This window comes from Lissotriton vulgaris, chromosome 11 (assembly GCF_964263255.1).
Source record: "Lissotriton vulgaris chromosome 11, aLisVul1.2, whole genome shotgun sequence".
NCBI lineage: Eukaryota > Metazoa > Chordata > Amphibia > Caudata > Salamandridae > Lissotriton > Lissotriton vulgaris.
Genome location: NC_141699.1, coordinates 1,087,916,992 through 1,087,931,707, shown reverse-complemented (window position 1 = coordinate 1,087,931,707; position 14,716 = coordinate 1,087,916,992).

Sequence of the window (14,716 nt, the reverse complement as noted above, 5' to 3'; positions counted from 1 at the left end):
ACAACTCTGTCACTTTATAAATGATTAACTGGTATTGATGTTTTTCTCATAAATTGGAATTATATGATTCTTCATTTTTACTGATTTCGCAGAAGACAGCATGCAATAACTCTTTTTATTCAACAGGAAGGGACAAAATACTATAGATAAGTTATTACGAATATATTTAAAATACATAGCTGTATTTAAATAATATTCCCACAGAAATCCTTTGTCTTATGTCATAATTAGAAGAATACATGGTATTTGCAGAAGTACCCCAGGTTTATATTTACACAAAAAAATGAAGCCAGTAAACTGTTTTTTCATTGAATGTAAATGTGCACTAACCCAATCTTATTTGGATTTAAATTCAAATAACCGCATATATGGAGATTCAAAGTGCACCCATGACTTTGTGTTCAGCAATTTTACAGCTAAAGAGGTATTCTCGCGAAAATTATAATAACAAAATCAGTTTAAAACTTTTCTGCTGAGAAAACCAGCTTACCAAAAATAAATCTTTCTATTTCAACACAGTCAGCAGAAATAATAATTTAAAAGTAAAAACTCCAAAATTGGTGAGGGAACCATTTCAGTAAAGGGGGTTGCAGATGTGGATTACCTGACTGAGTTCAAATATACTAACATGGAAGGTGTGTATGCATTTATGTGTTTGAAATTGAACAATATATTCCTACTCTCAGCCATTTGTGGTCATTCACTTTGATCAATAGATTCACCTGTTGAGAAAGCATGAAAATGCACTCCTGACATGATTGTGATCATATTAGTTTCCAGGAAAGAAGCTTGAATAACTTATCTTTGTGTGTAATTCAATGATGCCAAAAATGTATAAAAACATAGAAGATAGCTTTTAATTGAGCTTTTCCTCACATATCTTCATGTAAAACTTTAAATATTGGAAATAATATTCGTGGTTACACATTAAACTCTTGATTTCTCAAGAAAATCGATTGCTAATGTGCAATATTCAGGCACACTACAGGGACTATTTTAGAATATCTGAGAAATCAGCAACTTTCTAAAACATGCATGAACTTCCCTTTTGAAATGCCATCAAATAGCTTAAACTAAAAACCTAAGCATTACTTTGCTTAAGAAACTCCAGTTTGGTGTGTCCTGTCAATCTTAGTTGTAGGCCGGGGTGGTAAATTCCGTACCGTTCGCGGAATTTGTGTAATTTGTGTAATTTTGCGTTCCGCGGAGATCACGGAATTGCACAAAATTCTGCGTTCCCCGACATTGCGAATTTTTTTGCTTGTTCGCGTTCTCAAAATGCGTGTTCGCGAGATATTTCCCCCCGAGCACGCAAACAGCAATAGCGAACAGCAAAAAAGCATCGCGAACAAGCAATTCAGCATGTTTGCAGAATTTCTGCATGTCCGCAGTGATTTGTTACAGTTTCGCGGAGATTTGCGTAACGCGAGTCCGCGAATTCCGCCCACCCCTAATTAGTTGTACAGAATTTTAACTGTGAATGTTCTTGAGGATAGGTTTCAAAAATTGAAAACCTAAAGCAGGAGACACTTAGCACCTATTTTATCTCTTATTTTGAGAAGGTGATATGGCATTGTCTCTGCTTCTTGAAGTTGGATTACCCTCAGCAGTTACAGGTATATAGGCAGCTAACACTGGTATTTAAAAACATTTTAATTTTGTGATTACTATTAATAATGGTACATCTATCAAAATATCCATAGTTTACATAGAAGATGCTCACCTGTGTATTCCGATAATACACTGTCTTTTCCAAGTACACCATTTCCACCCACAGCATAGACTTTGAAGGTGTACAGGTTGCCAGGTATTAAATTTGTGATGGACATATTTTCATATATTGTTGTTACATTTGATTCTGGATTTCCTAAAACTTGCACTAAATAGGAGCTTTTGTTGCCAGTCGGTGGTAGCCAGCTCAAAGAAATTGAATAAATGGTGATGTATGTCAAACTTAGACTGTTGGTTACATTGGGTACTGAAATAGAAAAATAGAATGTGAATTATCACTCAGAGAACCTTTTACATATTTGTCAGAAATATTTTTTACACCAGCAAATTACAGAAAAACATGTAGAAGTTACCTGTCATTGGGAAGAATTTCCATGATAGATCTCTAATAGGGTGAGATAGTTCCTAACACTTCTGGCACATTGATTTTGTATTCAAAAATTGAGACTTGTACTAAAGAATATAAATTCCCAGAAGAGCAATAGAAATGTTTCCATTGACATCTCTTCAGTTATGATAACTTATTCATAACCCCCACATGTAAGCCACTGTAACTTAGTCTCATTAATTCTAGAAATTATTTCCCCAAATGTATAACTGATTCTGAATTTAGGTACAGATGTAATTTATACATGCCACCAGACATTTAGCCTGCCTAGCCAAATAGCTCTTAATCAGAAATTATCTAATGTTGTGAAATCAAATTAGTCCATATACATTTTTATTTCATGTATGATGTAATATTTCGATGAGATGGAATTTTTCGAATCAGTGAGTGCAGATTGTTTCTAATGCTCTAGTTATTTTTGGAATGTCTATTCTACTAAATCCCTTTACAGCTTGCAGTTTATGCACTTTATATGGCCTTCTTTTTGTTCAAATGAACTTTTAGAATAATGAGTTAATGATTATATCCATTTTAACTAGTTTACATATATTTTGATTTTTGCATCGGAGTGGGAATTATTTGATTTCAGATATTTCAGATCACTTACTCTTAAAATACCTTTTGCTGGTCTTTTAAAAAAATTACAACTCTGTCACTATATAGCAGATTAACTGGTATTGATGTTTTTCTCATAAATTGGAATTATATGATTCTTCATTTTTACTGATTTCGCAGAAGACAGAATGCAATAGCTCTTTTCATTCAACAGGAAGGGACAAAATACTATAGATAAGTTATTACAAATATATTTAAAATACATAGCTGTATTTAAATATTATTCCCACAGAAATCCTTTGTCTTATGTCATAATTAGAAGAATACATGGTATTTGCAGAAGTACCCCAGGTTTATATTAACACATAAAAATGAAACCAGTAAACTGTGTTTTCATTGAATGTAAATGTGCACTAACCCAATCTTATTTGGATTTAAATTCAAATAACCGCATATATGGAGATTCAAAGTGCACCCATGACTTTGTGTTCTGCAATTTTACAGCTAAAGAGGTATTCTCGCGAAAAGTATAATAACAAAATCAGTTTAGAACTTTTCTGCTGAGAAAACCAAAAATAAATCTTTCTATTACAACACAGTCAGCAGAAATAATAATTTAAAAGTAAAAACTCCAAAATTGGTGAGGGAACCATTTCAGTAAAGGGGGTTGCAGATGTGGATTACCTGACTGAGTTCAAATATACTAGCATGGAAGGTGTGTATGCATTTATGTGTTTGAAATTGAACAATATATTCCTACTCTCAGTCATTTGTGGTCATTCACTTAGATCAATAGATTCACCTGTTGAGAAAGCATGAAAATGCACTCCTGACATGATTGTGATCACATTAGTTTCCAGGAAAGAAGCTTGAATAACATATGTTTGTGTATAATTCAATGATGCCAAAAATGTATAAAAACATAGAAGATAGCTTTTAATTGAGCTTTTCCTCACATATCTTCCTGTAAAACTTTCAATATTGGAAATAATAATCGTGGTTAAACATTATTCTCTTGATTTCTCAAGAAAATCGATTGCTAATGTGCAATAATCAGGCACACCACAGGGACTATTTTAGAATACCTGAGAAATCAGTAACTTTCTAAAACATGCATGAACTTCCCTTTTGAAATGCCATCAAATAGCTTAAACTAAAAACTTAAGCAGAACTTTGCTTAAGAAACTCCAGTTTGGTGTGTCCTGTCAATCTTAGTTGTAGGCCGGGGCCGTAAATTCCGTACCGTTCGCGGAATTTGTGGAATTTGGGTAATTTTGAGTTCCGCAGAGATCACGGAATTGCACAAAATTCTGCGTTCCCCGACATTGCGAATTTTTTTGCTTGTTCGCTTTCTCAAAATGCGTGTTCGCGAGATATTTCCCCCCAAGCACGCAAACAGCAATAGCGAACAGCAAAAAAGCATCGCGAACAAGCAATTCAGCATGTTTGAAGAATTTGTGCATGTCCGCAGAGATTTTTTACCGTTTCGCGGAGATTTGCGTAACGCGAGTCCGCGAATTCCACCCACCCCTAATTAGTTGTACAGAATTTTAACTGTGAATGTTCTTGATAGATTTCAAAAATTGAAAACCTAAAGCACGAGACACTTAGCACCTATTTTATCTCTTATTTTGAGAAGGTGATATGGCATTGTCTCTGCTTCTTGAAGTTTGATTACCCTCAGCAGTTACAGGTATATAGGCAGCTAACACTGGCATTTAAAAACATTTTAATTTTTTGTGATTACTATTAATAATGGTACATCTATCAAAATATCCATAGTTTACATAGAAGATGCTCACCTGTGTATTCCGATAATACACTGTCTTTTCCAAGTACACCATTTCCACCCACAGCATAGACTTTGAAGGTGTACAGGTTGCCAGGTATTAAATTTGTGATGGACACATTTTCATATATTGTTGTTACATTTGATTCTGGATTTCCTAAAACTTGCACTAAATAGGAGCTTTTGTTGCCAGTCGGTGGTAGCCAGCTCAAAGAAATTGAATCAATGGTGATGTATGTCAAACTTAGACTGTTGGTTACATTGGGTACTGAAATAGAAAAATAGCACGTGAAGTATCACTCAGAGAACCTTTTACACATTTGTCAGAAATATTTTTTACACCAGCAAATTTCAGAAAAACATGTAGAAGTTACCTGTCATTGGGAAGAATTGCCATGATAGATCTCTAATAGGGTGAGATAGTTCCTAACACTTCTGGCACATTGATTTTGTATTCAAAAATTGAGACTTGTACTAAAGAATATAAATTCCCAGAAGAGCAATAGAAATGTTTCAATTGACATCTCTTCAGTTATGATAACTTATTCATAACCCCCACATGTAAGCAACTGTAACTTAGTCTCATTAATTCTAGAAAATATTTCCCAAAATGTATAACTGATTCTGAATTTAGGTACAGATGTAATTTATTTATGCCAGACATTTAGCCTGCCTAGCCAAATAGCTCTTAATCAGAAATTATCTAATGTTGTGAAATCAAATGAGTCCATATACATTGTTATTTCATGTATGATGTAATATTTCGATGAGATGGAATTTTTCGAATCAGTGAGTGCAGATTGTTTCTAATGCTCTAGTTATTTTTGGAATGTCTATTCTACTAAATCCCTTTACAGCTTGCAGTTTATGCACTTTATATGGCCTTCTATTTGTTCAAATGAACTTTTAGAATAATGAGTTAATGATTATATCCATTTTAACTAGTTTACATATATTTTGATTTTTGCATCGGAGTGGGAATTATTTGATTTCAGATATTTCAGATCACTTACTCTTAAAATACCTTTTGCTGGTCTTTTAAAAAAATTACAACTCTGTCACTATATAGCAGATTAACTGGTATTGATGTTTTTCACATAAATTGGAATTATATGATTCTTCATTTTTACTGATTTCGCAGAAGACAGAATGCAATAGCTCTTTTCATTCAACAGGAAGGGACAAAATACTATGGATAAGTTATTACAAATACATTTAAAATACATAGCTGTATTTAAATATTATTCCCACAGAAATCCTTTGTCTTATGTCATAATTAGAAGAATACGTGGTATTTGCAGAAGTACCCCAGGTTTATATTAACACATAAAAATGAAACCAGTAAACTGTGTTTTCATTGAATGTAAATGTGCACTAACCCAATCTTATTTGGATTTAAATTCAAATAACCGCATATATGGAGATTCAAAGTGCACCCATGACTTTGTGTTCAGCAATTTTAAAGCTAAAGAGGTATTCTCGCGAAAAGTATAATAACAAAATCAGTTTAGAACTTTTCTGCTGAGAAAACCAGCTTACCAAAAATAAAATCTTTCTATTTCAACACAGTCAGCAGAAATAATAATTTAAAAGTAAAAACTCCAAAATTGGTGAGGGAACCATTTCAGTAAAGGGGGTTGCAGATGTGGATTACCTGACTGAGTTCAAATATACTAGCATGGAAGGTGTGTATGCATTTATGTGTTTGAAATTGAACAATATATTCCTACTCTCAGTCATTTGTGGTCATTCACTTAGATCAATAGATTCACCTGTTGAGAAAGCATGAAAATGCACTCCTGACATGATTGTGATCACATTAGTTTCCAGGAAAGAAGCTTGAATAAGATATCTTTGTGTATAATTCAATGATGCCAAAAATGTATAAAAACATAGAAGATAGCTTTTAATTGAGCTTTTCCTCACATATCTTCATGTAAAACGTTTGGAAAGGGGCGACCACTCGGTCCCCCCGAACGCATGGTGGGGTGCCCCGATCCCCTCGGGAAACCATTTTGGGCGGGAGGCGTGTCTCGGCTGGTATGCCCGAAGTGGCGTAGCCGGAGCGCGCCTTTTCCCGCCCAAGAGGGGTTGTCCTAGACACCTACACCGTTGGACACGCCCCGTAGGCGGTTGGAGGAGGGTCCACGCCCCTCCCGAGGAAGAATAAAAGGAGCAACAATCCAAGAAAGCATCCTCTTGTTCCTGTGCTTGGAAGCTGCACCCCCTCGTTGCACGTGTGAGCCCGAGACAGAACAAGGAGCCAATTTTGAGAGCTTGTAATTTTTGTGTTTCTCTTTCAGTGAATCCGAAGCTTTGGATCCAGGACCTCGAATCAAATATCCGTAGACGATGCCTGGCAAGAAGGTCGAAAGAAGGTTGGGACCGAACAAATGCTTCGCATGCTGGTAAAGGACATGGCGAACATGAAGAAGCAGATGGCGGCAATGAATGGCACGGGTAGACCGAAGAAAGTCATCGGACCAGCATTGCCGGGAGTAGTCCCTGCCGGGAGAGGTAAAAGGGCCAGGAATAGGGCGGCAGGAGGGGAGGCCCCGGTGCCCGAGTCCCCTCCAGCAAGCCCGGTCGGTCCGGTGGAGGCCCCAGTTCCGATCCCGAACGCGGGACAGCCGATCCCTGTAGTAGTTACACCCGTTAGCGAGGGGGATATGCCCCCCGAACTGGCCGCCCAGTTGGCGACATGGTTGGGCAAGAACAACGAGAGTGGTGGGGCACCAGGAGACACGGCCGAAGAGGCCAGGTTAATAATGAAGCAGTTGCGGCAATCGAGAGATGCTGCGAAGGTACCTTGTCCTCTTGTTTCCCCGCAGGTTCCCTCGGGAAGGCCAGCGGCAAGCGTTGGAGCGGCAGCAACAACAGATACAGCTACCGGTTCGGGTAAGCAGCCGTTGCCAATGGCGGGGGTGGGGTCGTTACCCTCAAGGAGGGAAAGGGTGGTGCAGCATATTCCGATGGATGTGAAAGAAAGGATCTGGTCTGATAAATATGTGAATATGTTTTCTCTGTTGACCGATCACTATGAGATAGAGCACGTTAAAAATCAGAAGGAGTTGTTACATCCGAGTGTATGGCGTGCTAAAATGGCGGGTTTCAGAGTAGATGAAACGATCGCGAATTGGGCCAGGGCCTTTGGAATGTTCACTGCAATCATGGGGGAACGTAGGCCTGAACTGTTGGCGGAATTAGCCTGTTATCAAACACGTATTATGGAATTTTATGAATCGTACGAAGGCAATCAATGGATGAGTTATGATAACAAATTTCGTAAAGCCAAGGAGCACGACTCATCCCTAACGTGGGATTGTTTCGACTCCATTTCATGGCAGAAGCAAGGTATGATGAACTCGGCGAAGTCGTCTTCTCTTGGCGGGAATGGGACAGAGCCTTCCCGCCATTATTCGGCGGCGCCCTTTCGGGCAGGCGCCAACGGGGATCAGCACACAAAGAATAATGGAACCTCAGGTAAAAAAGGGGTTTGTTGGAGCTTTAACAGAGGCAAGAGCACTAGGCCACAAGGGACATGCAAGTTCAGGCATGAGTGTGCAGGGTGTGGGCAGTCTTCACACCCCGAGAGTTTGTGCAGAGCCAAGAATGGTGAGACAGGAGGTAGAGGAGGAGCCAAACAGGTCTAACATCGACCGAGGGGCACCGTTACCTACTCCCGTTGACATCATGGCAATGATCCCTTGGCTGAACGAATACCCTGATCATGTCTCCGCTGGGGTGTTGCGAGATGGTTTCTTGTATGGTTTCCGCATCCCGGCGGGGGATTTTCAGGGGGAAGCACAGTGTAAAAATCAACTATCTGTTCAACAAAATACGGTGGTGGTACAGGCAAAAATTGCGAAAGAGGTGACCCGAGGTCGGGTTGCGGGACCGTATGCGAATCCGCCTGTTGTTAACTTTGTTTGTTCACCGTTGGGAGTAGTCCCCAAGAAGGACCCGGGTGAGTTTCGATTAATCCATAATTTATCCCCTCCTAGGGGTCTTTCGGTGAACGATGCGATTGACCCGGGAGTTTGTTCGGTGCGGTACGCATCCTTTGATGAGGCCGTCGCCATGTTGAATCGCCTGGGGCCCGGAGCGCTGATGGCTATATCAGATATCGAGTCAGCGTTCCGGTTGCTCCCGGTGCACCCACAAGATCAGCGTCTCTTAGGTTTTGTGTTTCAAGGGCGCTACTACATGGATAAATGTATGCCGATGGGTTGCTCCATCTCCTGTGCGTATTTTGAGAAGTTCAGTACTTTTTTGCAATGGGCGTTCACCAGAGCCACGGGCTTCGCTCAGGTTATGCATTACCTTGATGATTTTCTGTTTCTGGGGGCAGCCGGGGGCACGGAATGTGAACAGGCTTTGAATGAATTTTGTAATCTCATGGAAAATTTCGGTGTGCCATTGGCTCCAGGCAAGACGGTGGGGCCATCTACTTCACTCGAGTTTCTGGGAATTGAGCTCGATTCAGTGGAGGGGTGCTTCCGTTTACCCATGGAGAAGGTAATGAAATTTAAGGCCTCTCTTGGAATATGCCTTGGTGAGAGGAAAGTAACTCTCCATCAGTTGCAACAAACTGTGGGTCAGCTTAACTTCGCCCTTAGAGTAATACCGATGGCTCGCCCCTTTTCCCGCTCTATCGCACAAGCCATGGTGGGCCTCAAGGAAGGGCACCACCGCACACGACTGTCAGCAGAGGTTCGCCAGGATATGCGCATATGGCTGGCATTTCTGGCGGATTTCAACGGTTGTGTCGTGTGGAACAAACCATCAGCTTCCTCTGAGGAGCTGGGGTTGTGGACCGACTCGGCAGGAAGTGTGGGCTTTGGCGCCATCTTTGGTAATCGATGGTCGGCGCAAACATGGCCAGCGTGGTGGCACGATAGTCGGCTCACAGGTAACATTGGGTTTCTTGAGCTGTTCCCCATTCTGGTAGCCTTGAAAACATGGCCAGAGGGGTTTCGGGATCACGCTGTAGTGTTCTGTGCTGATAATATGACTGTTGTGGAATGTATCAATAATCAGGCAGCACGCTGCAAGTGTATTTTGAGATTACTGAAGGAAATTGTCCTGCTATGTATGAGATTAAACGTCCACTTTAGGGCAAGACACGTGCCGGGGGTACTGAACCAGGCAGCTGATGCACTCTCTCGTTCCCATATGCAGGCCTTCCGGGGTTTTCTGCCCTCAGCGGACTTGGTGGCGGCACCATTTCCCGAAGCTCTCTGGTCTCTCGGTGCCCCGGATTACAAAACCTCGTGGGAGAGAGTCTAGCGCCCAGGACAAGGAAGGCATATGAAGGAGCGTTCCGTTCCTATTGGTCATTTTTGGGTCCAGCTAGGGGCGAGCATTGGGGGCAGGAGGAGTATGTCCTGAAATTTCTGGTAGCACTACATCAGGCAGGCCGATCATTGGCAACAGCCAATAGGCAAAGGGCCGCCATTGCCTTTATGGCACAGGCACATGGCATCCAGGACGCCACATCGTCCTTTCTCGTAAAGAAGGCACTGCGTGGGTGGCAACGCCTTGAGGGCCGTAGGGAGGATGAGAGGCACCCGATAGATCTAGCGAGGTTGTCCATGTTAATGTCCGTACTCCCTGCAACTTGTTCATCTCAAACGGAGACAGTGCTGTTCCGGCCCGCTTTTGCATTAGCATTCCATGGGGCTATGCGGGTAAGCGAGCTGGTAGCGAGGAATAAGCAGGATACGGGGGGAGGTCTGTGTCGAGAACACATTCAGATAAGGGGTGACACAATGGTGGTCACAATAGCCAAGTCCAAGACCGATCAGGGAGCCATCGGGGACAGTGAGGTAATCCAGCGGATCCCGGGGTCTCACATGTGCCCGGTAAAATGCGTGGAGGCGTATTTAGCGCAGAGGGCGGCATCATGGGGGGGGAGCTTGCTGAGACACACCGACGCCACCCCACTGACTAGATTTCAGTTCCAACGGGTGTTAACAATGGCAATCGCGGCAGCGGGCTTGAACCCGAGCGATTTCGGGACCCATTCCTTCCGGATAGGGGCTGCTACAGAGGCTACAGCCAGGGGTCTGAGTGTTGAAAAAGTGAAACAGTTGGGGCGTTGGTCCTCGAATTGTTATAAGAGGTATGTGCGGTTGCACATGTTGTGAAGCTAATGTCATGCACTCACGCTTCTTGTTTTCTGTTTGGTTTACAGTTTCGCGAGCAGGCTTTGCGGGGCGGACTGTGCAGTTGACCCGACACCTGGGGACCAGCGGTCAAAGATCACCGGCTGAGGGAAGAGTAGTGTGGGTCGTTGGCCACTCATACGTGAGGCGCGCCGCGGACGTATTCAAAGCAGGTGACATGATTCACGTGGCTGGGGAATACGGGTACAGGGTGACCTTCCACGGAAGGGGCGGGCTCTGTATTGACCAGTTTCAAGGTTTTATGGAGGGACTGTTAGGGCGGACAAGGTCACCGCCGTCTGTAATCATAGTGCATCTTGGGGGCAATGATTTGGTGACCATTGGTCGACGAGTACTTCTCGAGTCAATCTTATCCTCAGTAAGTTGGTTGGCGAGAAGGGTTCCGGGGTGCACGATTGCATGGTCACACATGATTCCTCGGGTGGTGTGGCGGGGGGCCCTCTCTGTGTCAGCCTTGAATCAATCAGTAAAAAAGGTTAATAACAAACTGGGTAGGTTGTTTCGTACAGGAAATTTGCATTGTGTTCCGCATGGATGTATCCGGGGGGACCATATGTATCTGGAAGACGGGGTCCATTTGTCCCGGGAGGGAAATGTCTTACTCATAGGTGACTTCATAGCTTGGTTAATAAGTTTGTGTAGCCATGACCTTTAGTAGGAGTTTTTGGGGGGTCCGGATAGCCGGTCAACTATCCGGCCTGTGGCGGTAAGGTCATGATCGGTGAGCAGTAATTGGAAGATCCCTAGAGGTGGGGCGCCACCCATTATGGATGGGAGCGCCCGGGGGGAGGCGGCCATTGGCCCCTCACACGGGGAGGCGGTACCCTCTAAGGATGGGGCCGCCGAAAGGGAAGGCGGTCAAGGCCCCTCCCTGGGGAGGAGGGGCTACAGGCCCCTCCTGGGAATTTCCCGGGGCCAGGACATCCGCGACGGCGGATTTGGTAAGCAGTGTGGGGTGGGAGGGGGGTCTACGCTACCTTCTAGACACCTCACACGAGTCCTCGGACGACCACCAAGATGGCGTCGAGTAAATATGGGGCCCCCGTTAAGACAAGGGAAATTGGAAGTTGGCACAGAGGTACAGTCCTCTGTGCGCCCGCCCCTCACAAGTAAGGGGGGGAGTTCTGGTTTAGGGATCTGACACCGGTTAAGACCTTGCCGTTGGCCCGTAATGTTAGCATGTACAATTTGAATTTTGAGAAATGCATTTACAGGATGTTTTAGAAATCGGCTAGGAGAACCTTTGTATTAGAGATATGTTAAGGTTAGTAAATAAACATCGAATGTGTAAATGAAATTGTACATGATATGAAACTGTTATTTTAATGTTTTAATTTTGTTTCATATTTTAATAAATACGGCCGGGAGGGTAACTCCCTCCCGCCTTCCAAAAGCTCAAGAACTGTTTCCGTCTTCCCATTCTTGGGGATTGTGTTGGGAGGGGGTGATGGGTATCCCGGCCATATGGAAAGGGGCGACCACTCGGTCCCCCCGAACGTATGGTGAAGTGCCCCGATCCCCCCGGGAAACCATTTTGGGCGGGAGGCGTGTCTCGGCTGGTATGCCCGAAGTGGCGTAGCCGGGGCGCGCCTTTTCCCGCCCAAGAGGGGTTGTCCTAGACACCTACACCATTGGACACGCCCCGTAGGCGGTTGGAGGAGGGTCCACGCCCCTCCCGAGGAAGAATAAAAGGAGCAACAATCCAAGAAAGCATCCTCTTGTTCCTGTGCTTGGAAGCTGCACCACCTCGTTGCACGTGTGAGTCCGAGACGGAACAAGGAGCCAATTTTGACCCACCCACCAGCCCCTGCTGGCAGCGAATTGTATTGCAATAAAGTTGATTAACGAGGATATTATCTGTTTTCAGGTTGTTTCAAATAAAGTTGGATTGTTTTTTTTGATGTAACAATAAAATGGTTATTCTGTTTAGACGAAATATTGTAGCTGAATTGAAAGAGCAGTAATGGCATAGTTAGAAGTTGATGCAAAAATGGCCATTATAACTGTTTATTCCGTCCTCATTAGGTTAAAAACTGTCGTATTTATTTTTGGTCGGGCGGTAAGGTCATGATCGGTGAGCAGTAATTGGAAGATCCCTAGAGGTGGGGCTCCACCCATTATGGATGGGAGCGCCCGGGGGGAGGCGGCCATTGGCCCCTCACACGGGGAGGCGGTACCCTCTAAGGATGGGGCCGCCGAAAGGGAAGGCGGTCAAGGCTCCTCCCTGGGGAGGAGGGGCTACGGGCCCCTCCTGGGAATTTCCCGGGGCCAGGACATCCGCGACGGCGGATGTGGTAAGCAGTGTGGGGTGGGAGGGGGGTCTACGCTACCTTCTAGACACCTCACACGAGTCCTCGAACGACCACCAAGATCGCGTCGAGTAAATATGGGGCCCCCGTTAAGACAAAGGAAATTGGAAGTTGGCACAGAGGTACAGTCCTCTGTGCGCCAGCCCCTCACAAGTAAGGGGGGGAGTTCTGGTTTAGGGATCTGACACCCGTTACGACCTTGCCGTTGGCCCGTAATGTTAGGATGTACAATTTGAATTTTGAGAAATGCATTTACAGGATGTTTTAGAAATCGGCTAGGAGAACCTTTGTATTAGAGATATGTTAAGGTTAGCCAATAAACATCGAATGTGTAAATGAAATTGTACATGATATGAAACTGTTATTTTAATGTTTTAATTTTGTTTCATATTTTAATAAATACGGCCGGGAGGGTAACTCCCTCCCGCCTTCCAAAAGCTCAAGAACTGTTTCCGTCTTCCCATTCTTGGGGATTGTGTTGGGAGGGGGTGATGGGTATCCCGGCCATATGGAAAGGGGCGACCACTCGGTCCCCCCGAACGTATGGTGAAGTGCCCCGATCCCCCCGGGAAACCATTTTGGGCGGGAGGCGTGTCTCGGCAGGTATGCCCGAAGTGGCGTAGCCGGGGCGCGCCTTTTCCCGCCCAAGAGGGGTTGTCCTAGACACCTACACCATTGGACACGCCCCGTAGGCGGTTGGAGGAGGGTCCACGCCCCTCCCGAGGAAGAATAAAAGGAGCAACAATCCAAGAAAGCATCCTCTTGTTCCTGTGCTTGGAAGCTGCACCACCTTGTTGCACGTGTGAGCCCGAGACGGAACAAGGAGCCAATTTTGACCCACCCACCAGCCCCTGATGGCAGCGATTTGTATTGCAATAAAGTTGATTAACGAGGATATTATCTGTTTTCAGGTTGTTTCAAATAAAGTTGGATTGTTTTTTTTGATGTGACAATAAAATGGTTATTCTGTTTAGACGAAATATTGTAGCTGAATTGAAAGAGCAGTAATGGCATAGTTAGAAGTTGATGCAAAAATGTCCATTATAACTGTTTATTCCGTCCTCATTAGGTTAAAAACTGTCGTATTTATTTTTGGTCGGGCGGTAAGGTCATGATCGGTGAGCAGTAATTGGAAGATCCCTAGAGGTGGGGCTCCACCCATTATGGATGGGAGCGCCCGGGGGGAGGCGGCCATTGGCCCCTCACACGGGGAGGCGGTACCCTCTAAGGATGGGGCCGCCGAAAGGGAAGGCGGTCAAGGCTCCTCCCTGGGGAGGAGGGGCTACGGGCCCCTCCTGGGAATTTCCCGGGGCCAGGACATCCGCGACGGCGGATGTGGTAAGCAGTGTGGGGTGGGAGGGGGGTCTACGCTACCTTCTAGACACCTCACACGAGTCCTCGGACGACCACCAAGATGGCGTCGAGTAAATATGGGGCCCCCGTTAAGACAAGGGAAATTGGAAGTTGGCACAGAGGTACAGTCCTCTGTGCGCCCGCCCCTCACAAGTAAGGGGGGGAGTTCTGGTTTAGGGATCTGACACCGGTTACGACCTTGCCGTTGGCCCGTAATGTTAGGATGTACAATTTGAATTTTGAGAAATGCATTTACAGGATGTTTTAGAAATCGGCTAGGAGAACCTTTGTATTAGAGATATGTTAAGGTTAGCCAATAAACATCGAATGTGTAAATGAAATTGTACATGATATGAAACTGTTATTTTAATGTTTTAATTTTGTTTCATATTTTAATAAATAC